Here is a 27,224-nt window from a genome sequence, read left to right as displayed (position 1 = left end):
TCATGCCGTGATCAGAGGAAAACCAATACGCAAACCGTCAATGAAATCTCTAATGATGCAGAGCCACAGTTGAGGGAATCCTGGACCAACGTCTGAGAAATATCTCCAGACTGCCGCGTTTTCTTTCTTCTCAGTCACATTCCTTGAAAACAAGGAAACCAACCAGTCACTTTCCTGGTTGAGGAATCAAGCTTATTATCTTTCCTTTATTTATTTATTTCTTTAAAGTTATACCACTTGGGATTTATTTGACTTCTCAGGTCTGTGAATTGTATCTTTCACCACTTCTGAACAATGTTAATTGTTATTTTCTTCAAGTATGGCCTCTGCTACCCTTTCTTTCTCTTCTCGTGCTCCATTCTCCATTATTGTTTATCTCTCTCTTTTGTATTTCCTTTCTTTTTATATTTCCTGAATGCATTCTGAATAATTTCTTTTGACCTTCCTTCTAGTTTATTCAGTCTTTCTTTAGCTGATTTAAACTGCTGTCAAACCAATCCATTGAGCTCTTTTATTTACAGTAGTGTTATTCCAAGTGTGGTCTTCAGACCAGCAGCATTAGTATCATCTGAGAGCTTGTTAGAAATGAAAATTCTTAGAACTGACCTCAGAACAACTAAATCAGAATCTACAGGAGTAGGGCCCGTAGGAATCTATGTTTTTACAAGTTATCCGGTTAATTTTTACGCATGCTAATCTAGAAGAAGCAATGATTTACAGTATTATATTTCTAAATTTATAAATTGAATTTGATTCTTTTTAAGATATGCTTTGTAATCTCTTGTTTTCTGTTTTCTAGAATATCTTTGTCTTCTTTAGGCATATTTGTTTTGTGTTTCAATATTTGAAACCTTAGAGGACCTGTTTCTGCTTTATCTAATTTCTGAAGGTCTCATGCATGATGACATGTTTCCTTCTGTACTTAATGGTTTTTTTTCTTTTTTTTTTTTTAATTGAAAAATGCTAAAGCTACTTGTGGATATACTTTGAAGTCTGGGCTGAAAGCGCATTCTCCTCTGGAGATAATCTGCATTTTCTTATGCCAAGCGTGTGGAGATACTTCATGTTTACAAGTCTTTTGGATCGCTCATGTGGGCTACCAATCCATTTGAGGGCTGGCTAGTGGTTAAAACTTCTCAGAGGCAATTTGCTTTCCCCCTTCATCTGATTAGCTCCATAACGAATTTCCACTCAGTCTCCAATGGCAGGATGAAAAGGAGATATTCCTTCTGATTGCACTGAGGATGTTTCTCCTGGACTTTTTTTATGGGGAGATTGTCTCTTTTTAGGCTTCCTGCCTGTATGAGCCTGAGGCTTAGTCAGCCATTGCCCAGGCCCAGGAGGCAACACAGTTCAAAGCTGAACGTCATCAACTTTAGCAAATGTCCTCAAGACAAAAGTGGCACCAATGTTTAAGTAACTTTTATTTAGACTTCATTCTAATAAATCATCACTATTTTGTCAGCAATTTCATGCATTTAAGATTTTATGTGTTTATATATACATATATGAATAGTCCATATATTATTCATGTATATACATATATATAAAAGGTACACACACACACACACACACACAGTGGTGTGCTGGAGCTGGCTTATGCTGTATCCTGAGATTGAATTGTTAACATCTCTATCCAAATATGCATTCAATGATGTCATCTTCGAACCTTAAAATCAGCTATAGTGAGAGTATTTACACCATAATATTCAACAGCAACAACAACCAACAAATTAAGGCTGTTTTTTTTCTAGAAATCTGATTAAGCATTTGACCCAAACAGCAATACACATATACAGTCCCATGTTTTTACTTGCATTCTTCAGGAGGATTAGTCTGGCTATCTAATAAATGAAACTTTTTTCTCTCTCCTCTCTATTGCAGATTTTGCTTTCCCTAGGGAGTCATTGTTTATACTCAAGACACATGCCGATTTGCTTTCGCTTTTTTTTGTTCTTCATACAACCATGAATAAATGTTCCAAATAATTTAACTTCAGATCAAGACAATCCTTTTTGGTGTTCTGATAATTTAACTATAGACCTCAGAAATATCCTGCAAAATTGTTATTGTTATTTCTCTATTTTATAGATGAAGAAACTGAAGCCCAGAAAGATTATGTAACTTGACGAAGTTTGCATACCTAGAAAGGGCTAGAACTGAGCTTCAAATGCAGATCTATCTAATTCTAAAGCCATGCTGCCTCAACTGACTCTATCTTTTCAATTAACCAAATGGAGTGGTCTCCCAAAATTATTTCCTTCCTTAGTCATCCTTTCCTCCTTTGTAGTCTTTATAATAGCTACCATTTTTTTTCCTTCAGTTATAAAAGGATTAGTTCTCAAAATGTGTTCATGCAAAATAAAAGGGAAGTGGGGAACTGAACCTTCTTTTTATGGTGATAAAATATTTCTGGATACTAAGTATCCAGATACTAAGTATATAAAGTAGCTTGGTAATTGTTGTGAAATCAGGAATACATTCATTGATCTTTGTCTCTGTTTCTGGCACCAGGTTCCTAAAACTCATGGAATTTCCTAAGTGATAGGAGAGTCTTGTTATTCATAAGGAGTCTCTTTCAATCACACCTAAGTTTATGCTAATGAGGTGACTTAGGGCCGGAATCCTAGGTAGCATCAAGGTGGTGCTAGTCACTAGAAAGACCAAACCATTAGAGAGAAGTGAAACTGCTCCTATAAACTTTACAGAATTAATCAGGGAAGAAGGGAGGGAGAGAAAGAAAATAAACCAAGCTTGCAGCACTAAGCATTAATCATTAGGCCAGCTGGCTCACTGACCTGCTTCCTCATGGTTGTTTGGTGACTGTTTCATCAGAATCATGTAGACCCTGTCACAGGATCATAGTTCCCCTTGACTGCTCTATATATAACAACTTGAACACTGTGAAACTTTAAGTTATGGCTTTGAAATATTCTTTCAATCCTGCATACCCGTGAAACTACTGATTCCAGCTGGTCTGAAGAATTCCCCAAGAAGCTGACTCACAGAAAAATGCAGTTTCCACATCCAGACGATTTCATCCCCCTTACCTAACTAATCAACAACTCCAATTTTCTAGCCCCTCACCCACCATGGTCCCCTTAAAAGTCCTAGCCCAGAACTCCTCAGGGGGGACAGATTTGAGGGTCTCCTCCCATCTCCTCACTCAGCACCATGCAATTATTAAATTCTTTCCCTGCTGCAAAGCCTGCTATCTCAGTGTAATTGGTCTGTTACTGCAGTGGTCATACAAACCTATGGATCCTATGACAATAGGAATTTTCAGACCTACACCTGACCTCCAGGGAAAGGAGGGGCTGAAGATTGAGTGCTATAAAAGCTCTTAAACAAGAAGGTTCGGAGAGCTTCCAGGTTGGTGAACATATTAAGGTGCCCAGAAAGGTCATGAAAGCTCTGTACCTCTTCTGTCATATTTTGCCTTCTGCCTCACTTTCATTTGGCTGTTCTTGAGTTATATCTTTTATAATAAGCCAGAAAAAGTGGATAAAGTATTTTTTCTAGGTTCTGTGAGCCATTCTAATAATTATCAAACATGAGGAGAAGGTCATTGGAACTGCCGGTTTATAGTCAGTTAATCAGAAGTGGAGCTGGTTCAAGACTTGCAACTGGCATCTCTAGTAGGTGGTCTTGTAAGACTGAACTGCTTTAGCTTTAATTTGTGGGATCTGGAGCTAGCTCTAGGTAGATAGTAACAGAATTGAATTGAATTATTGGACACCCAGTTGCTGTTTAAAGAATTAGAAAACTGGTTGTTGGTATCAAAAAGCATCCTAGAATTTTGAATGCTGTATTCTTTTTTTTTCCTTTCTCTTTCTTTTTTTTTTTCTTTTTTTTCCAAGATGGGGTTTCACTCAGTTACCAAAACTGGAGTGCAGAGGCATGATCATAGCTCACTGTAACCTCAAACTCCAGGGCTCAAGGGATCCTCCCACCTCAGCCTCCCAAGTAGACACTACCATGTCTGACTAATTTTTTTTTTTTTGAGGCGGTGTCTCACTCTGTCACCCAGGCTGGAGTGCACTGGTGTGATCTCCACTCACTGCAACCTCTGCCTCTCAGGTTCAAGCGATTCTCCTGCCTCAGCCTCCCGAATAGCTGGGATTACAGGTGTGTGCCACCATGCCTGGCTAATTTTTGTATTTTTAGTAGAGACAGGGTTTCACCATGTCGGTCAGGCTGATCTCAATCTCCTGACCTCGTAATCCACCTACCTTGGCCTCCCAAAGTGCTGGGATTACAGGCATGAGCCACCATGCCCAGCCTGGATGCCGTATTCTTAATGAAGGACTTACCATCAAATAATTTGTAAATATGGACAATAATCTTTCTTAAAAGCAAATGTATCAACATAAGATTTCATAAAAACTTAAAATACTAAAATATTATAAATCTGCAACATAAATTATTATTGAAGGGACAGCATTATTTAATAAAGCAAATTAACATCTCATAAAATATCCAATCTTTCTGTTTCATGAATTTAACCTGAAACTAATATTCTGCCATGTAAACATTATTAAACTTTCAGTCTTTGCCTTCTAGGACTTTAGAAGAACTTCAGCTATTGGTAGTATTGGGGCTTAAAAATGATACATCAAAATATGGTGTCTTGGATGTTGAATGCTTTGAATTAAAGGAAATTAAAAGACCTCAGAAATAAGCCTCAGAACCAAGGTCTTTGATCTTCCTCCCAAGCCCTGCACCTGTCTCTCTGATCCTCTTTCTTTTCTGATGCACCAAGAAGGACCCTCTCTGGAATTCCCTGATGTCACTAGGAAAACCTTTTTCCAAAAGAAATGCAATTGTCTTAAGACCCCCTCCCTAGGAATCTCATCAAATAAACAGGAAAATTTTAATACCAGAAAAAGAGAAGACACTGAGAATCTTCGCCATGCTCAGACACACTTTTTATGTGTTCTTCTGAGGCAACTCAAAAAGATTACCTGGAAAACTTTATCTGCATAATAAGACAACCTTTGTTCACAGTGAAGTTTCACCCCGCACCTTCCCACCACTTCTCCCAGAGCTCAGAGGAACTTTGTCCCAGGCCATTGTTCTTTAAGCTCATTCATTTTCCGGCAAAATTATTTACTTCTACACTTCCGATCTCCCCTTGCCCTATAAAGAAGTGTATATAAGCATCTGAACATCATTGGATTAAGGAGTAATCACACTCTTGTGATTCCCTTGTGCCTATGCACATAAAATAAATTCATATGCCTTTTTCTCCTATTAATTTGTCTATTATCAGTCATTTCTGTGAACAATCAGAGAGGGGAAAATGGAAGCTTGGTTTTCACCCCTACTGTAGAAGTCTCCGAGTCAATCATAAATTAGGTAAGTGTGGTAATAGGATAACTCAAAGAATCTGAACGTTGCTTTTACTTAAACATTTATTTTAATCATTGGTACTATAACCCTATAGCTTCTTTTTATTATCAATGCAGAGCATATCAGATCTGTCCTGTTCTTTTGTGAGCTTCACACGCAAAGTAGTATTATTATCCTGATGCTATTAAAAATATGTACTCTGAGTTTCAAACAATCAACTGAGAGATGAGTTTTGGAACATACGAATATTGAGCTGCCAATGTTGAGATAAAGAAGGAGGAGGCAATTTATCCAAATGCATACTGAAATCACTCATGTATGAGTGTATTGGCTTGAAAATTATCCCCACCTTTTTTTAAAGATAATAGACTCTGGTTAACAGGAATTACTGCTCAATTGAAATTTTACTATACTTTGAAATACTGCAACTGGAGCTAATATTTTTAAAAACTATGCTAAGATCACACATTTTTTGTCTCCTTAGACTCTTAAAGGATATTATTTCCCTACCCATATTTTAATATTTGACCTTTGCTAGGTGATAAATTAATCTAACGATCTCAGGATTATCAATTGAGTCTGGACTTGCATTTATTTGAATATTCTTCAAATCTTTTTTTAGTTTGTAAGTATTTCTGCAAAGAAAAAACATCCTTTTGGTTCTTTAATTGAAGCTTTTACCTGGATTCACTTTTTTTTTCAAAATTTTGTTTAATTTCTATCATCTTTGGAATTCAAGAGAATTATTTGTATCTCTACTAGTCTACTTAATTGGTGAATTTGCTACATTTAAAAAGATAAATTGGGGGCCGGGGGGTGGCTCACACCTGTAATCCCACCACTTTGGGAGGCCGAGGCAGGCAGATCACCAGAGGTCGGGAGTTCGAGACCAGCCTGACCAACCCTGTCTCTACTAAAAATACAAAATTAGCCGGGCACGGTGGTGCATGCCTGTAGTCTCAGCTACTCGGGAGGCTGAGGCAGGAGAATCACTTGAACCTGGGAGGTGGAGGTTGCAGTGAGCTGAGATTGTGCCATTGCACTCCAGCGTGGGCAACAAGAGCAAAACTCTGTCAAAAAAAAAAAAAGATAAATTGGGCCCGACACGGTGGCTCATTGCACTCTAGCCTGGTGACAGAGCAAGACTCCATATTCAAAAAAAAAAAAAAGATAAACTGATGGAACTCAAGATAACTTATCATGTTATGATTCCAGAGTTGTACTTCTGGCTGTTTGTCTTTTTCATCTTTTTCACATTTGTTCTTTCCTTCTGGTGTCTGAGGCTTCGGTCTTTGCTCTTACAATCAAGGTCAGACAGACTTACTATCTCTCTGACCTTGTCCCTTTAGGTTTTCTTCACAGATATCTTTATCTTTTCTTTCTCGTCTTATAGCTAATGATATTTCATCTTCGATTTCTTGGACTTTTTCCATGTAACTTTATCTATTGGTCACCTACATTATGTGCAAAGAAAAATAGCTAATATTAAGAATATACAGAAGATATTCTATTTACCTAATCAGTTTTTACCTATTAGATTCAGACTGAAGATTCTGAGTTGCCTCTGCCTACAGTCTCATAATTTGGTGGGCCCAATTCAATCCAGATATAGCGTTAGTCATTCATAAGTTATTCCATTACAAAACCGAATGAAAATACTGTCATAAAATTGAATGATTTATCATCAGTTGCCATCTGGATTCTTCTTCTTTTTTTTTTTTTTAGATGGAGTTTTGCTCTTGTTGCCCAGGCTGGAGTGCAATGGTATGATCACGACTCACTGCAACCTCCGCCTCCTGAGTTCAAGCAATTCTCCTGCCCCAGCCACCCGAGTAGCTGCGATTACAAGCATGCGCCACCATGCCCACCTAATGTTGTACTTTTAGGAGAGATGGGGTTTCTCCATGTTGGTCAGGCTGGTCTCAAACTCCCAATCTCAGGTGATCCGCCTGCCTTGGCCTCCCAACATGCTGGGATTACAGGAATGAGCCACCACACCTGGCCTACCATCTGGGTTCTTCTAATGAGAGAACTGAAGCTTTCATCATAATAGGATGCTTACTATCAATTGACCATTCTTAAATTTCAGAATTAAATGTATGCGAGTAAAGTATCTATTATGGTTCTGATAGCTGTTTTCCTTTTCTTTGCTTATTTAGTTCAACTGTTGGCATGACCTAATGATAGGGTTTCTCAATATTGAAAGTTGACACCGTTTAGATCTTTGGGTACCTACTGATATTTGTTCACTTTTGAATTTATCATTATGCTGATAAAATCAAATATAATTTGACTTCCCCACTTTTTTTAAAAATTATTATTATTTACTTACTTTTCTTTAGAGACAAGGTCTTGCTATATTGCCCAGGCTAGTCTTGAACTCCTCAGCTCAAGCAATACTCCCACCTCAGCCTCCCAAAGTGCTAGGATTATAGGCATGAGCAACCATGCCCAGCCCATCTGCTCTTAAATGCTATAATTATAATTTTCTGTCACTGACCATATTTTATTTCTGAATAAATTCTTGGAAATTTTCTTTGTTCTTTAAGTGTAATTTTAGATATGAATCATGACTGTTTCTCAAGACCACCCAGAAAATAGCCTGATTACTGTCTAGTCCTTCAAGTATTTAAAATATTTAGTAAATTGATAACAATTGTTTTATTCTTTATTTATGATTTAATTATTAACATTATATCCCCTGAAAGTTTCTAGTTGAAGTAAATGTGATGCTTAGATGCAATGTCAGAATTATATTAATAGCAGTAACTTTTACTGAGTGCTTATAATGTGGCAATAACCCTACAGATATTTCATTCTTAAAAAAAAACCCACTGTGGTTTACAGATAAAGAAGTTGCCTAAAGCTCATAGAGATTACTTAACTTGCTCAAATTCAGCTAGTATATGTAAGATTCATAATCTGAACCTGGATTTGTGCAACTCCAAAGCCTGTATTTTTTTTCTCTGTTCTGCATTTCTTCTTCATTATACAGGTGAGCTGTCTCTTCAGTGGCCATATTGTCTGATTAATATCTCACCTCTCATCTCATTTTTACTCTACAGATTTTTAATGTATGGTAGAACTAATGAACTTGGTACAGCAAATCCATGTATTTACTGTCTGCATGACTGATCTATATTAGATCACTAGACTGTCAGATCACTAGACAGTTGCTAACACCATGGCCATTAGTACATATTGTAAAGATAACTGAAATAAATGAATCAGCTCTGAGATGTGGGCATAAGTTATGGGCCCAAGATATTGCCCAGACTATGAGGGTGATGAAATTCAGAGTACTAAGCTTGGGGTCACAAGCTTGAATTGAGATTCTGCTCCACCACTTACTAGACAAGTGACATTTCACAGCCCACTTAACCTCTCTGAGCCTCCTTTTTCACATCTGTTAAGTCGAAGTATAGGGATACTGACCTCATAGTGTTGTCAAGAAGATTAAATGAGATGTGTGCAAAAGGTTATTACATTCTGAAGAAGACTCTGTAAATTCAAGCTATAATCATTATTTTATTAGAGCAGCATTCACCGATAAATTCTTGATACTGAGACTACTTGGGAAAAGAGAAAATATGTTGCATGTTACTGTTCTATTATTTAAATCTCTTCACACTTGGACTCCTACATTGCTTTACAGTCTGGATCGTGCTTAACTTTCTGTTTGCAACTTAACATCCTGCAAATGATGTATCACTTGCTTTACCATCTGTGTCTTCTGCAAAATCTAGGTTACATTACAGTATTTTTGTGTACTTCATGTCCTACTAAGATTTGACTAAATATTTTGGGGATCTTCTAATGCATGTTTAAGTCTTAATTCTTCCATCTATGATATTCCTCACTATCTTGGTATGAATGAGAAGAAATATATTAATTAATCAATAATAGTTAATAAGCTTTTGACTGTGACATATGCTGAATACAATCAAGTCCTGGAGGGCAACACATGCAGCATGTTACAAGTCTGTCACTATTTGTATGACTTATGTATATAAATAGTTGGTCATAATCAATCTTCATTTAAAGAAATCACATATTTATAAAACAAAATAAGCCAGCATTTAATATTACTTCCGTCATCAGCAGTTGTGTTTGAAACTTTCCTACTGTACTATATAATTAGAATAATCTATTATTGTATTTACAGAGAAAAACTTCGTATAAGAAATTTCAAAGTAAGAAGGAAATAAGATAGGGTATTACTTTTTTTTAAATGGCATACTTTTTCTTTTATTCCAAGTAAAATACACAATGAACAATAATTAAGAGGGCAATTTGATTGTCCATTGACAAATTTTAATGGGTCCATTTTCCATGGAAAGTATACAGAGTTGAAAAATACAAAATCTCTCTGTGTGTTTTAATTAGTGAGATTTGATAGTATTCATTATAATAAATTATTTCAGCTGTAATATTAAAACAAAGATGTAGCACACAAAGCAAAATTGAACAAAGGTCCAAATGGGATATTATTAAAATGTCAAAGTGAGTAAGCAGATGGAGTTTGTATGGCTCAATGGATTAGCCACCAGGCTCCATTACCTTGGGGACTCTACTGAAACCCAGTCTCAGTAGAATGATCAGAAAGTAAAAATAAAGAGTATATGCAGACACAAATAAATAATTTTGTTTGTATTTCCATCTAAAACGCAGAGGTGTTTTTTTTTTTCTTTAATAGCAAGACTACATGAGGATTATAATACTGCTACATTTGTTTTTATCAGAGATTTATTTTTCCACTCTAAGTTTGTATAAAAGAAAATAAAGGGAAAGATTGGAAAGTATGCAGATTTGTCATGCTCTTCACATAACAGAGCACGTGCAGTGCAGTAGCTGGATCAAAGTGTGCACTCTCTCTAATGGAGCTTCAGCACAATGCACAAGTCTCTGGGGAGGCATCATCCAAAGCAGGGACTTCGTAACAATCCCATAAAGAAGAAATTAAGATTGTTTACTTTCTTTCATCTTGGTGAGCTCCCTAAAGCAATTACTAGTGTCTACTCTTTCAGAGATAAATTGAAATGTAAGCGTTTACATTTCTTCCACATTTTGGCAAATCACCTTAACTTTTAGTGTGACTCTATGGTTTAGCACACATCAAGCCTCATGTTCTGTATTAACTGGTAAGTTAAAATTTAGAACGTGAACCTAAATTTAGAACCTACAACCTCAGGAAAAACATTGGAATTGTTAGAAAGTCCTTTTCCTAGATCAAATAAAAGCGTTACTCTGATATTTCATGATAAAAGGGAAGTAATTGCATGTTACATACTACAGTTGTGAAGTGTGCTTTCTAAAGGATGACTTTTTGGTAAGAGCTCAGAACTGTTTGGGTGGCACTGTACTACATAAGATAAACACTTACTGAATACAGATTCCCCCACAGAAGTAGCTCTTGAGACAGCAGCTGCAGTGTAATTGTGAACCAATCATTACTCTGGAGTCGGAAGTCACAGCAAGCTAAAGGAATAATATGACACAACCTAATCTACTCAGGGTACTACTGATATGCATAAATATATATGCAAATATATACATATATATATATACATATGTATATACACACAAACACACACACAATAGATAAGCCCTGGCTTTATTACATAAAGTTATTACATATATTACATATATAATAGATAAGCCCTGGCTTTATTACATAAAGTTATTATATATATTACATATATAATAGATAAGCCCTGGCTTTATTAAAATTTAGTCTGGTCTTTGAGAAATTTTTTGAGTCTACTAGTGCTAAATGCTAAGTTCGTGTGTGTGTATTTACACACATACACAGATATACAGATACAGATACATATAATTCTAAATATATATGACAATATATATGATCAAGATATTGCAATAAAGAACTAAATTGGAAGCAGAACAGGAGTCTTATTGCTACACTGAGCCAATTATATTACCACATTGTTTCTTCCCTGCAAGACTGATAAGAATCTACAAGCGCCCAGAGCCCGAGGGATTTGAACATGCCTGGTGAAAATTGGAAATCAATAGGAGTCTATAATCGCAAGCAAATGGCATCATTTTCATTGGGGTGAAAGATGGCAGGCATCACCGAGCTCACATGAAAGCTGCTGCACACAGGTCCAAAATGCCAAAATCATACCCTCTCTCCTCAGTGTACCTTGAGTGTTCCTAAGTTGAAAATGCCTGATTTTTTGCTTGTTTGTTTGGTTGGTTGGCTGATTGATTGGCTGCTTTTTTTTTTTTTTAACATGACTCTTACAAAAGAAAGAAAATTATTCTTAAATTTTCTTTAGTTAAAGAATACAAAAGAAAAGCAAATCGTTCTTTAATTTTAGGCAACACTAATGTCAAACCTATGTACTAAACTTGTGCTAATTAGATAAGGAATTATTTTCTGAATTCACTGGGAATGGCATAGAATTTGTTTTCTGAATTTGGCATCTCTGTTTATCTGCACTCTTGCTACCAAGTGTGCAAATATTTCCAGGCTTTCTATCAACTCACCACAAATTCATCTCAAAACTGGCTTGAGGTGAATGCCATTTCCAAAGTGAAGAGGTAATTTAGCCTCCAGGGTCATTTGGTTCTGCACCTCATTTGAGCAAAGTCTACCAATTCAATGTGAAAATGAGAATTACCATCCACTAGGGGCCAAGCTAAACCAAACATGTAATTTTATTGTAAATGTCTATTTTGTCCCAGTTGTAAATACAAGTCTCTTTTTTTCTTCTTGATTTTTAGTCCATTACATGATGTGTCCAATTCAAAACTGTCCCTGAGCTCTAGCTCAGACAGAAAGCCACATTTCAGCAATATGAATATGCAGTCATTATGAAAGACATGAAAGTATCTACCCACAGAAAGGCAAGTGGTGCACTCCATGTCAGCCTCCTCCAAACACCAAAAGAGATGTCACTTTTCAGACAGCAGTGCCTTTAAAAGATTTCCAAAATGTTAACCAATGGTAACAACACAATATTCATGACCATTCTGTTCCCTTTCTAGGCAAAGGAAGATGTGCTAAATTTGATGGATGCTGAGCTCAGTTTTCAAGAAAATGCCTAGCCAAACGTCAATTTATTTCCAATATTTTTGAAAATGTAAAATGTGCTATGATTCCATCTTGTTAATGGAAAGTGAGTAAAAGTTTTAAATGTTGCCCATGTGAGATGACAATTACATGGTTGCACTTAAGGGCACTTTTGAGGTTGAGGTGTTCTAACTTGAAGGTTCTATAAATCAGCATTAATTGTTTCTGAGAAATTGAGAATTAACGTGTTCAATGAGGTATAGGTTACTAGTTTGCCAATATCCTGCAGTCCATAAAATTCAGATTTAAGAGAAAATGACTCTGTCTACAAATTGACTTTTTCTACTGCTTCTACATTTCTTTATGTAATTTAGTTTATTATAAGGAAATAGTGGCTCAAAATAAAAATGAAACAAAAAAAGAATAGCTAGTGCAATGTTTTACATGGACAACATGGAAAATAAATATTTGTTTATTGAAAGGCATATGTAGTTTTCCATAGAGTTTAATATATACACTATCTTTTAGCATCCTGGACTTATGCAACATGATTTCTCCTTTAAAGAAAGCTGCCTCTCCCTGCCATGAATTCAGAAATATTTGCTTAAGTGTACAAATTCTATAAGCAGAAGGCTGGTCCTTAGCATAAGCAGAACGGACATCTACTTATGTACTATGATTTGGTAAGAATCCAAGGACTTCTCTCCCAAGGCTTTTGGAAATCACTTGATTTCCTGCTCTGGGTTTATCATCGTATTCTCTCACAGAAATTCTTGCCTCAATTGTACTAGTTATTTGGTGACTGTTTTACTTCACAAAGCTCTGTGTTTGCATCTTTACATTTTCCAAGCTATATGTGTACACCAGAAAAGTCATTATTCTAAGTGTTTTTTTGTGTGTGTGACTTTCTTCCAATATTGTACATACATTGAAACTATGCTTTACGGTAATGAGTAATAAAAATATAGACTTTGGAAAAAATCAAATTTAAAAAGTAAGCATAATAGGATGTTCTAATGGAAAGGGAAGAGTATAGGGCAAGAGATTGTTTTACATTTCAGTTCATAAGTTTTTGGCAGAGCCCAACAAAGGCCAAATGTACCCAGCATGCTCATTGACTGGGAGGATTTCCACAGGGTCAAGTAAGCAAATCCAAACATGTTAGATAAGTTTTTTTAAATTTTCACCCTTGTAATAGGCGTTTTTGTTTTTGTTTTTAGACGGAGTCTCGCTCTGTCGCCCAGGCTGGAGTGCAGTGGCACCATCTCGGCTCACTGCAAGCTCCGCCTCCCAGGTTCACGCCATTCTCCTGCCTCAGCCTCCCGAGTAGCTGGGACTACAGGCGCCCGCCACCAGGCCTAGCTAATTTTTTTGTATTTTTAGTAGAGATGGGGTTTCACCGTGTTAGCCAGGATGGTCTCTATCTCCTGACATCGTGATCCGCCCGCCTCAGCCTCCCAAAGTGCTGGGATTACAGGCGTGAACCACTGCGCCCGGCCTAGGTGTTTGTTTTATAGGTACTACTGCAATATAAAGTATCACTTCAAAACATACCAAATAGAAAATAATTTATTTTAATTTCATTTTACTTAATGTTTATAACCTAATCACCATTTTATGAACTTGCTTACAAAAGTCTATACCTTCAAATCTACAAAATACAAGTTTACTACAATGAGCATTTAAAATTTCATAACCATTTTCATCTACATTTCCAGTTCATGCAAATACTTCCAATGGGCAGCAGTGTTTACAAACATGCATTAAACTGCACAACATGATGTCTTCTGTTAAAACCTTTATACAGTGTCTTGGGGAGCTTAACCAGGAAAATGCTTATAGCTGTAATCCAACTCTGAATACTGCTGATAAGGTTATCAATATTAAATCTTTGACCAAAGAGTTTGATAGAGTTGAGTTGAAACCTTGTCTTAAATAATTTATTAGTGTTCACTTATATAAAACATAGTCAGCAAGGTAACATTATAAAATACAGTTTCACGGCCGGGCGTGGTGGCTCACACCTGTAACCCAGAACTTTGGGAGGCCGAGGCAGGCGGATCTCGAGGACAGGAGATCAAGACCACAGTGAAACCCCGTCTCCACTAAAAATACAAAAAATTAGCCAGGCGCGGTGGCGGGTCCCTGTAGTCCCAGCTACTCGGGAGGCTGAGGCAGGAGAATGGCGTGAACCCCAAAGGCAGAGCTTGCAGTGAGCCCAGATCACGCCACTGCACTCCAGCCTGGGTGACAGAGCAAGACTCCATCTCAAAAAAAATAAATAAATAAAATAAAATATGGTTTCACTACAAATACAAATTGGCAGTTGGATTTGTGTTTTTGGCAGAAAAAAACATGTCTAACTTTTTAAATGAATATGGTTTAAATAAATTATTCTGGGAAATTAGACAAAATAATTTCATTTTTATTTAAACACTATGTAAAAGGTAATCAAAAAAGAAAACCGAATATTTTAATCTGCAAAAAAAGCTGTTATTATTGTCTTTCAAGATAATAAGAGTGGTTTTCTACAGTTAAAGTAGAGCTATTATACCCAGAGTTGTGGAGTTTATGAATTTTGACTATAAACTTGATGACTGTCTTTATCTTATATACAGAAACTTGCTGCACTGAGCAACACACAATTTTCTACTACCATGATAGCGTTCATTTTAATGTTCATATGCAGAAAAAATGAAACAGTAGCCACTGATAATGAATTGTATACTCCAGAGCCATCTGGTGATTTGTGCCTTGGGTTAAGAGTTATTGGGTTGTCATCCAATTATCAAATATCTTTTTATTTTTCTTCATCTTTTTGCTGTTCAGCTCAAGGACATTCATCACCCCGTGGGTGGTCCCTTGCTAAGACTTCACCTGCTCTGCAGTATGCTCTGTCTCTTCTCTCCACCCCTACCAGGCTGCTTCCTTCCGCTTGGCTCTAGTACTGTCCCACCCTCTGCTCACTGATGGTGTCATCTTTGGTGATCATATGAGAGGCAGGAGTCCCTACTGTGGGCCTCGAGAATCAAGTCTGGACCAGGGTCTGAGGACTGATCCCCCAAGGAGGTGGGGGCCCCTTAGAGCCTACATAGCTATTCTCCCAGCTTCAAACTGGCCTCTAGTCATCTTCCTTGTTGAAGACCATGGCCATCCCCTTCTCTGAGGTCCTGTCATGCCCCCACCACTTTCTCCATGAGTAGGTGCAACCTAAATGGGCTAAGGATGAGTCTGAAGGTACGTCAGAGAAAGGGAGTAAGTGGGGTGGGCCTTGAACAGCGGAGGCAGGGGACTCTAGGCAGCAGCTGTGAATGGAGGGCAGGAGGTTTGGTGTGTGTTTAAATGACCAGCAGGACCAGACCAGAGCTGCAGTTGGGTTCTGGGCATTGGGTAGGACTGTGTGCAACATGTCCCCATCAAGAAAAAAGACGGGGTTTCTAAGGGTATGTATGTGTCTATTTATCTTTCTGGGCTGAGGGCTCAGGGACACTTGGATAAGGTACTCTCTCACCAGCAGGCACCTCTCCCACCCTCATCCCCACAGCCAGCTGGTCCCATTCCCCACTCAGCCTTCCTTCCTAGTCGCTGAGCCTCAGAGGCCTCCAGCCAATAAGAGAATGAGGCTCCAAGGGTTCGTCACCTCCTCCTCTCTCCTGAATATCTTCCTCCTTCTCCCCAGTCCTGCCCTGCTCCTGACTGGGCTCCTCCACACCTCACAGCCACTGTAGGATTCCTCAGAAAGCATTCACAGGAAATCACTCCTCCCCTGCTCCCTGGCCCTTGCTTTATTTCTATTGATGACTCCCAGACTGGTGTACCCCTCTCTTCACAAACACTGACCTCAGATGCTCCACTCATGCCCCAGACCCTGTGCCTCCAGCCTGTGGTCTCCCTCTATGGCCACTCATTGTGTCCCCCATCCTCACAGTGCTGATGGTTTCCTCTCCCTACCCCTGCCCTTCCCTGCCCCCGTTCTTCACCCAGAGGGCTGGAAGAAATTTGAACCCTTCCCTTCCATGTTGTACTCTTTCCCCCTTCCCCACTGTGGCCACTAAATTATGTATATTTTGTGGAAAGAACTCTGTATTGCAGGGGATGAAGGGGCCTACTTTGTTTTCCTATCTCTGTGTATAAACATACTATAGATCATTAGAATAAAAGTCACTTAGATTGAATTTTTCACCAGCTCAGCAAGGTAAGGGATTGAATTTGAAGTTACGTGAATTTTTTTTTTTTTAAGTAAATATAATACTTCTTGCCGTCTTGAATTTGAGGACGAAGTTCAGGGTCTGTACATATGGGAGCCAGGAAAGATTTCTTTTCACATAAGAAGATAAGTTCTAGGAGGGAAGGAACACATTTGTTTTGTGTATCATTTCCACAGGGCAAAAAGTAGGCAGTAAATTAATAGCATTTAAATAAATGAGTGATTAGATAAACACATTAGTACAAATGTCATTATTAGTTAGTTATTATCCAGCAGAAGGCACAGAGGAAGAACAAATAAGTTTTGAGTCCAGAAAAGAAAATTTCCCAAACACTGGAGGACCAGAGACAAATGACCGACATATGGCAACCTTGAGGATACAAACATGCTCTGTTATACAGAGGGCTGGTAGAGGAGTAGGCACTTGGTGTTGGATTGGGGGTGGTAGGGGTGAGGGACATTGAGTAAGAATGACAAAGACAAATTTGTTCCCAATGTTATCAAATTGATGGAAGAAAGGGTTGGAAACCTATTGCTATGAAAGGGGACCTTTGAGCCTTTTAAGAGAAACATCTTAGAAAACTTTTGCAGCCATATTTAAGTCAATCTCTCCAGCTGCAAATTTCTCTTCAGCCCCCGTTTTTCCATTTTTTTGCGCTGTTCCTCTTTTAAGCAAATATGAGCTCAAAGTGAAATGGGAGAGTTCCCTGACCCCCCTCACAGGACATGTGACAGGGATGTGGTTCTTCTGTTCATGCGCTCAAATCCCTTACCGGAAGGGGAACCTGCAGACACTCAGGCGCAGGAGCTATGGCGAGTGATTTTGGTCGCCGACCCCATGGTAATGTCTAGGGGTGGGTGCCTGCGACTCCCAAGGCCCAAGTGGGTGTGTGTCACAGTGTGCTTTTTAGCCTTTCCATCTGCCAATGGTAAACAGCTCAGTGGACCCTCTGCCTTTTCACGAGGGCAGAGGGCCAGCGTGACAGCTTTCTGTATCCTGAGATCTTGTCCAGTGTCCAGGAAAAATCAGGTCACACATGGACTTGAAGGATGGTGAGTTTGGGGGTTTTATTGAGTGGTGGTGGCTCTCAGTGGGATGGATGGGGAGCTGGAAAGGGGATGGAATGGGAAAATGATATTTCTTTAGAGTTTGGCCACCCAGAAGCCTATCCCCTCTCCCACCATCCCCAGTCAAACTCCTCTCGACGTTCAGACGCTTCTTCTCTTCTCTCCTCTGTCATTCTTCTGCTCGTCTGTTAATCTGTTTGTGGAGGCTAGGGTTTGAGGTTTATATGGGTACAGAATAGGGGAACATAGCAGGTGAAAAGGCAACTTTTGGGTGTGCAAACAGGAATACCTGTTCCCTTTTAGGGCCATGGGTTTCCAGGCTTGAGGGTGGGGCCTTTACCAGGAACCACTGTCTTCTACCCAGTATTTCCCTGTCTCTTGTCCATATCAAAAGGCTCTCCATCATGCACCTGGAATCTAGCTAGGCAGCTGGTAACCAGGAAGGCTTTTAGGAAAACCCCAGAAGGGAGGCCAACTAGGGACAGCTTTTCAGTCTTTCCTACCATCCAGTCCTGATGTGGCCTGCTAGAAAACCTTTCTCACAACTGCTAGCCAGTGGAGACAGAAACTTTCCCAGAACTTACAATAAGAGGTCACATGCAGGTCAGGTCCTAAAATAATCTGAAAAAGTACCTACCACAGAGGTGATTTTCCTCCTTTCCATGAACTCAGACACTCCCCCATTCTTCCTTCTACATCCTTCTAGGGAAACTCAACAATATCTTCTCTTTCATGAGACAGCAACAAATGATCAAATAATTCATAAGACAAGCGACATATTGCAGTGAGGTATAATTAAAAGGTGCCACACATTTACCAACTGGCTCACCTATAGCCCAGCATATGGGAAAAATCCTTCATTTTGCTGAATGTATCAAGCCGCCTGCTGAGAAAACCGTGTCAGCCTGACAGTGCCTGACTTAATTACTTCGAACTTAAAATAATTAATAAGTCCCTCATTTTCCAACAGGAAAGCACTTAATGCTGTTCAATAAAATAATTCATAGCCTACGTAACTTGCTGCAGCCAGGAGGTGTTTTTTTTCTTTTTTCCTGTAACTTTGGGTAATTTATCCACTACACATTTGGAATGATGTTTTCTCTCTGAGCCTCCCACAGGTATGTGAGTTTTGATCATTACATTTCTTCTAGTAAACCCAGTCTTCCTCAAATGCACCAGGGAGAGCCTGGCTTTCACCTCTTCCTCCCTCTTGCTAATCCTTCTGAGTCCTGGGCTGCATTGTAAATGGTCTGAAGAGTCTTTTAGCCTCAAAGCCTAAATATTTGCTTAAAATAAATGTAGAAACAGGTATAGGGAGGTGGTCGAGCGAAAGGAAAAATGTGTGCCCAGGAAACAAATGCAAAAGAAGAGAGCACAATAGTGAAACGTTGATGAAGGATGTACAAAATGAAATTGAATTTCACCTTCTTCTGGTAGGCCTTCATGTGGTATCTTTGCAGGTGCCTGCTTGAGGTAATATAGATGCACAAGGCGGTGAATCTAATTTTTGAAACTGTTTAAAGAGAGGTTTTTTAGTCTGTAAGCACATTTCTTTTAAGGGGAGAAATTGTCTTTCAATATGCTTAATGGAGATCAACAAAGAAAGCTGTGGTTTCCCAAAGGTCCTATATTTGATTTCTGCCCTAAAAAGAATGTTTATTCCATTCTAAGTAGATCACTTTTAATGGCAAATTTATTGTTAGAAGTTCTGTAAGACTATTCCATAAATGGGTTAAAGACAGAGTGGGACGGGGGAAGGAGGACAAGAATAAAAAGCTAAAATGTTTGCTCTTTGTGAAAGCAAAACCTTTGCCAGGAGACTCTAGGTGCCAGTACACTGGTTCTCAAACTTAAGTGCGTGCATGATAACCACCTTGGACCCTGAGAAAACGCTCAGTGCTAGGAGGTAATATCTACAGAGACTCTGATTCAACAAATCTGTAATGAGACTTGGCAATCTGCGTTTTTGAAGACTCAGATGATCAGATGTGATCAATGGTCTCCACTTTGAGAAACACTGCTGTTATCCGCAATGCAGGAGTTGAGAGTTGCCCTAAAGGACCTGAGAACTTGAGAATTTGCTGCTAAGGAGAAGCAACTGAAATTAACAAACAGTTACTATTATCAAATGTCCTTAAGTTAAAGCCAAAGTTTTCTGTGACCCTTCCAGTAAAATAAGCTGTATATAAGTCACCGGTGGGGGGCGGAAAGCAGTGACATTAAAAATTTTCACTTAAACTTGATTTGTTTCAAAGTCCTGCTTGCTCCTTTGATGGAAAAAAAAAATGATAAATAAGTGGAGGAAAGGTCTCACTTTGTATTCCAAACAATATTGTTTTAAAGTTGTAATTAGACATCCTCACTGGTGCAGACAGAGATCTTCTCCCTGGAAAAAGGATCCCTACTGCCCTTCCCTTTGATAGAAATTTTATCCTCACAGGGGCTTTACTGAAAACTGTGAGAAAAACCTCTTCGTGCCCACCACTTTGTAAGTGACCCCAGCAGTGGATTCATGAAGCTGTCCGCACAAACGAGGAATCCCACCTTAAAGAGAGGGATGAAAGCACTGAGGGCAATATTGGAATATGGCTGGGCATTGTTTTAGACAGAGAGTAAGGGGAATGGAACTCTTTGGTCCCACTCTCTTGATACCCTTTTCATTATGATCAAAATATCAAAGTACAAACTCTTGCCCAAAGAGGGGAGAAATCTCTAATTTTGACAGATCTATAATAATAATGATGAGTTTGCATCAAACTCTCCAGATAACCAAAAGTTACTCCTTATTATAGCCTGGTGTACAACACCAAGGCTTTGGCAACAAGCAGCTCAGGGTTGAAGCCCAACTCTGCCCTTCACTGTCTGCATGATTCAAGATATGTCATATACTTCTCTGAAGGCCAGTTTCCTTATCTATAAAATAGAGATAATAATAAGTCTTATTTCACAGTGTTGTTATGAGGATTAAATGAGATAGTTTGATAGAGTGGTTGGTACAGGGAAAAAATGTTTTCAGTGTGAGTTATTCTCACTCCCCCATGAATCCATAAGGGCAGTAGTTGTGGCTATACTGTTTGTCACTGTAATCCCAGCATGGACTCTGGTTTCATAAATACTTTTGGAATAAAGAAAAGAAGGAAGAAAGAAAGAAGAAAGAAAAGAAGGAAGAAAGAAAGAAGAAAGAAAAGAAGGAAGGAAGGACAGATTTGAAAAAGCAACTAATTCCAAGGCAAAAAAGTGACAAGTGTTCAGAAATCATAGGTTGTCTTAGACTCTGGTACAGTAAAAATAATATATAAAAACATATGTCTTGCTCCCAAAAAGTCTTTTGCAGGTCCAAGCAGTGAGTCGGGATCTGTCCAAATTCCATCTGGTGGCACTGGCCTCCCAACATGAGTCTTCCAAGGTAACTGCAACAAGAGAAAGGAGTTCTGGAGAGCCGTGCCCAGGGAGTGACTGTATCACCCCTGTTCGGGTCCATTGGCTAGAACCCATCACATGACCTACCCAGCCGCGGGGCAGTGGGAGATGGAGCCTGCCATGCTCCGAGGGACAACAAGAGGGCCAAACACAGGGGAGCACTAGCAATGTCTACAGCAGCCAGTGTCCTGTCCTGGCATCCAAGTCTAAGGACAGGCAGTTGGCAAAGGGTGTATAGGAAAACATTCTAAAAAGACACAACAAAAATAAATACATTAAATAATCTTTTTTTTTCTTTACAATGTCATGGGATTTTCATCTGGTGTCTGATATTTTCAGGTGTATAAGAGAACTCTCAAGGAAGTATACTACAGTGTGAACTGAGTTAAACCTTTTATTCCCTCTCTTTCTCTTTCTCTCTCTCTCAGACGTAGGCAAACACACATATGACAAAACACACAATGTCTATTTTTTCTGTTCAGGCAGAAGTCCTCTCCATCCACGATGACCCGGACCCTAGGAGGAGAAAGAGAGGAAAGATGCAAATGTTTGTTGATATCTAATTATTGAGAAGCATCAAGAGATATTAGTAATGGGTGGATATATATCTCTGGCATGTTAACTGTCCTGAAAAAAAGCCTTAATTTTCATTCCACTGGATAAACAAAGCATGGCAGCTTGGACTTTGAACTACCAATTGACTTGGACCAGATCTGTACATCTAGGACAATTAAATTACGGCAGAGTTATTCCTTTTGGTAACCTAAACACTCAATGGAGATAGCTGCACAATTAATTCACTAAAATTTTTCAGTATCCAAATCTGGCCAGAACAACCCAAAGGTAATTTGCTCACAGTACATCTCGACAATGTTACATAACTTGAGCTTGTAGGATTCTTGGACTAGAACTATTTCTTTTTTGGGTCGTAAATTTCTGTGCAGTTTGTCACAACTTTTAGTGCCTTAGAATTAAGTTACTGTAGTTTAATGCCACGTAAAGTGTTTTAGTTAGCTTCACTATGGTGAAAAATCAACTTCCAAAGTCTCAGCAACTTACAACAACAGACATGTTACATATCGGCAGCTGTAGTCAATTGCTGTGGCTTTGTTTAATCTTTTCTTTCCAGGACTGAGATTAAAGTCAGGGTTGTGTTTCAGATTAAGAGCAGCTCCTTTTTGAGATATGCCATTCTCAAGAAGAGACAAAAAGTAAGAATGTTGCTAGAAACACACAGTGCCTCTCAGATGTAGCATGAGTCATGTCCACTCACAGGTCATTGGCTAAAATTAGTCACATGGCCAAGAATAGAGAAATATACATATTCCCTTCCCTCAGGACACACTGCAAGATACATGGCCACAGGCAGGAAGTATAATCCTCATATAGGAAAAGGAGGGAATATTTGTAGCAATATAATCTCCCAAAATACTGAATCTTTCTCATCTTAATACCCCTAGGGCCTAGCACAGGTGTCCAATGAATATTTATTAAATTGCATTGAATATTCATTGTATTGAATGAATATATCATTTCAGCATAAGTCAGTCATCTGAAAGAACAAGTATTTTATCATTATGTCTGTCACCACTATTATCATCAAATGGTATTTTTTAATTAGCCATGTATACCTAGTACTTATCTGAGCATTCTACAGGTAACAATAGATTTTATTGATTACTTTTAGTAGTATAGCAATCTAAAGAAAAAAATAATGGCAAATAATTCTTTAAAAGACATTAGCATACGTTTTCATTAACACAAACTCACAATTTTCTTTTTGAAAATACTGTTGATAATGCCAATCAAATCCTGATAAAAGTAGAATTTGTTTTTCTAAAACTTGACTTTGGTATTTAAAATTGTATTTCTTCTGCTAGAAACATTTTGGAGGAATGCCAGAAATAATGGGTGAAGATATGAATGATTCTTCTCCACAATGGATGCAGAAGTTAAAAGTCATCTCAAATTTGTTGATTCTGAAGGCAGCCACTGAAATAGTTACAGGTTGAAGTACAAAATGGCAATTGCATGCTCAGGCTGGATGAACTCAAAATATAATAAAAGTTTGGGATACATTTGAACAGGGGCTGGTTATGCTGCTTTTGGATAAGCATTGAGGCAAAATGAAATTCTGAGACTCTGCCAGCCCCCTCTTAAGAATCTGGGTATAGAGTCTACGCTACAGCACATTCACTATCACAGAAATCACTCATTTTAATTTGCATCCATTTCAGGAGTTGGTCACGGGCAAATTCACACATCCAGAAACTAGCTTTTCCTCAAAGATACCAGTATACTACACGTTACATTACAAGAATCAGGACTAATACCTTTATCCTGTGAAACAATGCAGTCCCCTCCTAATTGCAACTGGAAATTGTACCAAAGTTATCATTTGTGCTCAGTGAGTTTGCGAATTAATTCATTATGCTGTTAGAATCCCAGCGTCTCTTATCACCTGCCGCTTTAAACACTCTGGTTGCATTAACAGCGCTGCCCCGTCAGCTGCCAACTGCAGGAGCTGGAGGCAGCTAAGAAGTGAATCCTTGAACTGAGAAATTCCACCTAGGGGAGGAGACGCAGCTTTGACTTGCAAACAGGGCCCAGGAATCCAGCAGAGCTATCTGGAGAACCACCTGAATCATCGATCCATAAAACCATCATGAAAGTCAATGTCTCCTCCAGCACAGATCAGAGTCAGGCTTAGATAAAATGCTGTCGGTAATGATAACCCTGTTCTCTGACCGTGGACAAGACTAACGGATCAGTTGTGCCTTATTTTGAGGAAACCTTGTGCAAATACTAACTTGAAAATAATAGTCAGAAAAGCCATGCACCCCTTGTTTTGAAATCATTTTCTACATATATGTGACTTGTACATTTAAAGGTTGATGTTACCTTTGAGGAAATAAGCCAGTATTGCTGATTAAAATAATATTTATTTTCTACAGTGCCACCATAAGCCTCCTACATTTGCCTGGCTGCCAACCTATAATTAATTTGCTAGTGTGCACTGCCTGTCCTGAGATTTCCACAGAGCCACACTAGTATTTCTCATTAAAATGAATCCTGAAGGCACTTTGTTATTGTTTAGTCTCAGAGAAATATTGACAGTGGCTTTCTTTTTCCATCAACATCATTGTTTTATAAACACTAAACGCAAAATAATTTTTTGCACACCTTTGAAGTATTCCTTATCAATAATTCATTCCAAATCAGAAAGGAGCAAAATAGCTGGGTGGCTGAAACTGTAGCAATGCTAGGAAAATCACATCTGCTTTTAAATCGTCATATTATTGAGTTAAAGCTTCATTGAAGGCACAGTAACATCCACAAGCCCGTTGGTTTCTCTTTGTGCTCAATTCAGCTGTGCCTTTTAAGTCAGCTTTAGGGGGTTGTTTCACCAGTATTCCACATGACAGCACTGGGGTGTGGGCACTCTCGCCTCCATTTTTGTTTAAGATGCCTCCTAAAAGAGCAGAGCACCTGTGTCATGTTCTGCCTCTGCCTCGTATCGTGGATAATTATCTCTTAATATTGAGGTTTGGTTTGCCTGATTTTCATACTATGCCCACCAGGAAGGAATTACTCATACTCTCTGATATTCAATGCAGAGTCAAATCTATTGCCACTACTAAATAAATGTTAAATAATAAGAATCATATGGTGCTGCTATGAAGACTATCTGTTTAAGAAAAGAAGAATAAAATTGAAACCTATTACACATGTGCCAACGATATCCTCTACAGGATTCAGATATAAAATATCAGACTCTCCATTTTACTTTTAGTGTTGGATGAAAAGGCCATGCTATTTAATTATTCCAACCATAGGTTAAAGAAAACAGCCATTAGCTCTTTTGTTAAAACATTCTTCTACTGTCCTCATTGATTTGAAAGTTAATAATGCCAGTGGTTTTCTATGTCACGGCATTGAGTTTTAAAATTACTGAACTTTATTCCTGAAGTCTAAAGTGATGGTAAACCATTACAGAGAGTGCATATCACAAACTAAGATATATCTTCTCGAGACTGTTAGGCATGTTAGAGCTAATGTTATTTTAGAAACTATAAAAAGGGAAATAAAAATGATGGCTAAGGAATCCTGCTTATAAACTAAACCCGAACGGTTATCTTTTGGCACACTCAGAAACCCATTTAAACTTTCTCTGGAGATTAAATGAACACCCTTCTGTATGTCTACTCACTACCCAAAAGCAATGAAATCTTATTTAACCTGAGATAAATCTCTAATGTCACTTTATCCTCTCATCCACAACAAAACATAGCATTGTGCAAAATTAGCTATTGAATTAAAAACACCAATCATATTCTTATAATTTGATTTCTTGACTTCAACAAAATCTCTTACTGACAGAGATTTTAGAAACTGACAGCCAAAGAAAACTGAAGCCAGATCAACCTTTCACAAGTAAAGCTATAAATGAAAGCTCATCTCCTCAACCGTTTATTTAGTTCCGGGTTCTCAGCAATGGCAGATGGTACTTGGGATATACCTAATACTAGGTTTAAGAAAAGCAAGGTTTTATTCTATTTCATCATGTATAGAAACAAAAAACTGTAGGGTGCTGTGGTGTGTGCCTGTAGTTCCAGCTACTGAAGAGGCTGAACCAGAAGGATTGCTTGAGTCCAGGAGTTTAGCACACTAAGACTCTAGTGCACCAGGACTCTAGTGCACGAAGCCAATTGGGTGTCCACACTAAGTTTGGCATCAGTATGGTGACCGAGGAGCAGGGGACCACGGTTTGCCTAAGGAGAGGTGAACAGGCCCAGGTCAGAAACCAAGCGGGCCAAAACTCCCATGCTGATTAGTAGTGGGGTCAGGCCTGTGAACAGCCCCTGGGCTCCAGCCTGGGCAACATCGTGAGACTCTGTCTCCAAAAAGAAAGAAACATTAAAAACTCAGCCAAAGATTTCACAAACTGAGAAATATGAATAGATTAAAACTGTGTATTATATTAACTCAAGAATACAAGATCGGCTGGGTGCAGTGGCTCATGCCTGTAATCCCAGCACTTCGGGAGGCTAAGGCAGGCGGATCATGACGTCAGGAGTTCGAGACCAGCTTGACCAACATGGTGAAACCCCGTCTGTACTAAAAATATAAAAATTAGCCGGGCGTTGGTGGTGCATGCCTATAATCCCAGCTACTCGGGAGGCTGAGGCAGGAGAATTGCTTGAACCCTGGAGGCAGAGGTTGCAGTGAACCAAGATCATGCCACTGCACTCCAGTCTGGGTGACAGAGCGAGACTCCATCTCATAAAAAAAAAAAAAAAAGAATAAGAGACTAATGGTGATCAATCATAAATGGCCTACAAAGTAAGCTAAGACTAATACATCTCGTTTTTTTTTTTGATGAGATAACATTCTGGCATAGAAAGACATATATTGATCAAATTATCTCACAATATCCTCAAAGATAATAATGTATTAAATAATTATTAGCCATTCATAATTATTAGCTAATAATTACTAGCCATTCATAATTATTAGCTAATAATTATTAGTTATTAATAATAAAGACTATTCATTGAATATTTACCATGTCAGGTACTATTCTAGAGGAAATTTTATATATGTTATATATGGATTTGTTTGTGTATATATGCATATAAATTATATATGTTATATATGTATGTGTTTGTGTATATATGCATATAAAATCTCAGTATGTTCAATAATCGTTTGAGATTGGTATTACTATCCCAATTTTTTAGTGAAGGAAATAAAGCTGAAAAGTATTATATAACGGCTGGGTGCAGTGGCTCATACCTGTAGTCCCAGCACTGTGGGACTCTGCTTAGGGGCCGAGGCTCCCCCTTGCCCATGTGGTGAGATGGAGGGGTGTACTTCCCTTCCTTTATCAGCTTATCCCACTGCTTCCTGATGGTACTCAGATGTCTCATCGTTTCAAAGTATACACTCTATGAAATAATCATATTCTATTTTGCACTCTTTCTCTGCCCAAATACCACCAATTCCATGTGCACATTCTATCCATTCTTTTTCAAAAGGATGGCAGCGAGCAGGAATCTTGCAGGGCTGTTCAGCACTCTGGATTGTCAACCACCAATCTATGTTAAGGCCAGACCTTTTCTGCACGTCCAAGAAAGTCAT

General features: G+C 38.5%; 1 pseudogene; it reads right to left on the bottom strand.

Annotated features, from left to right (window-relative positions):
- Positions 1-27,224, bottom strand: LOC100607564 (annotated as a pseudogene).

This window comes from Nomascus leucogenys, chromosome 12, assembly GCF_006542625.1.
Source record: "Nomascus leucogenys isolate Asia chromosome 12, Asia_NLE_v1, whole genome shotgun sequence".
NCBI classification, from domain to species: domain Eukaryota; kingdom Metazoa; phylum Chordata; class Mammalia; order Primates; family Hylobatidae; genus Nomascus; species Nomascus leucogenys.
This window is presented reverse-complemented; position numbering and strand designations above follow the sequence as displayed.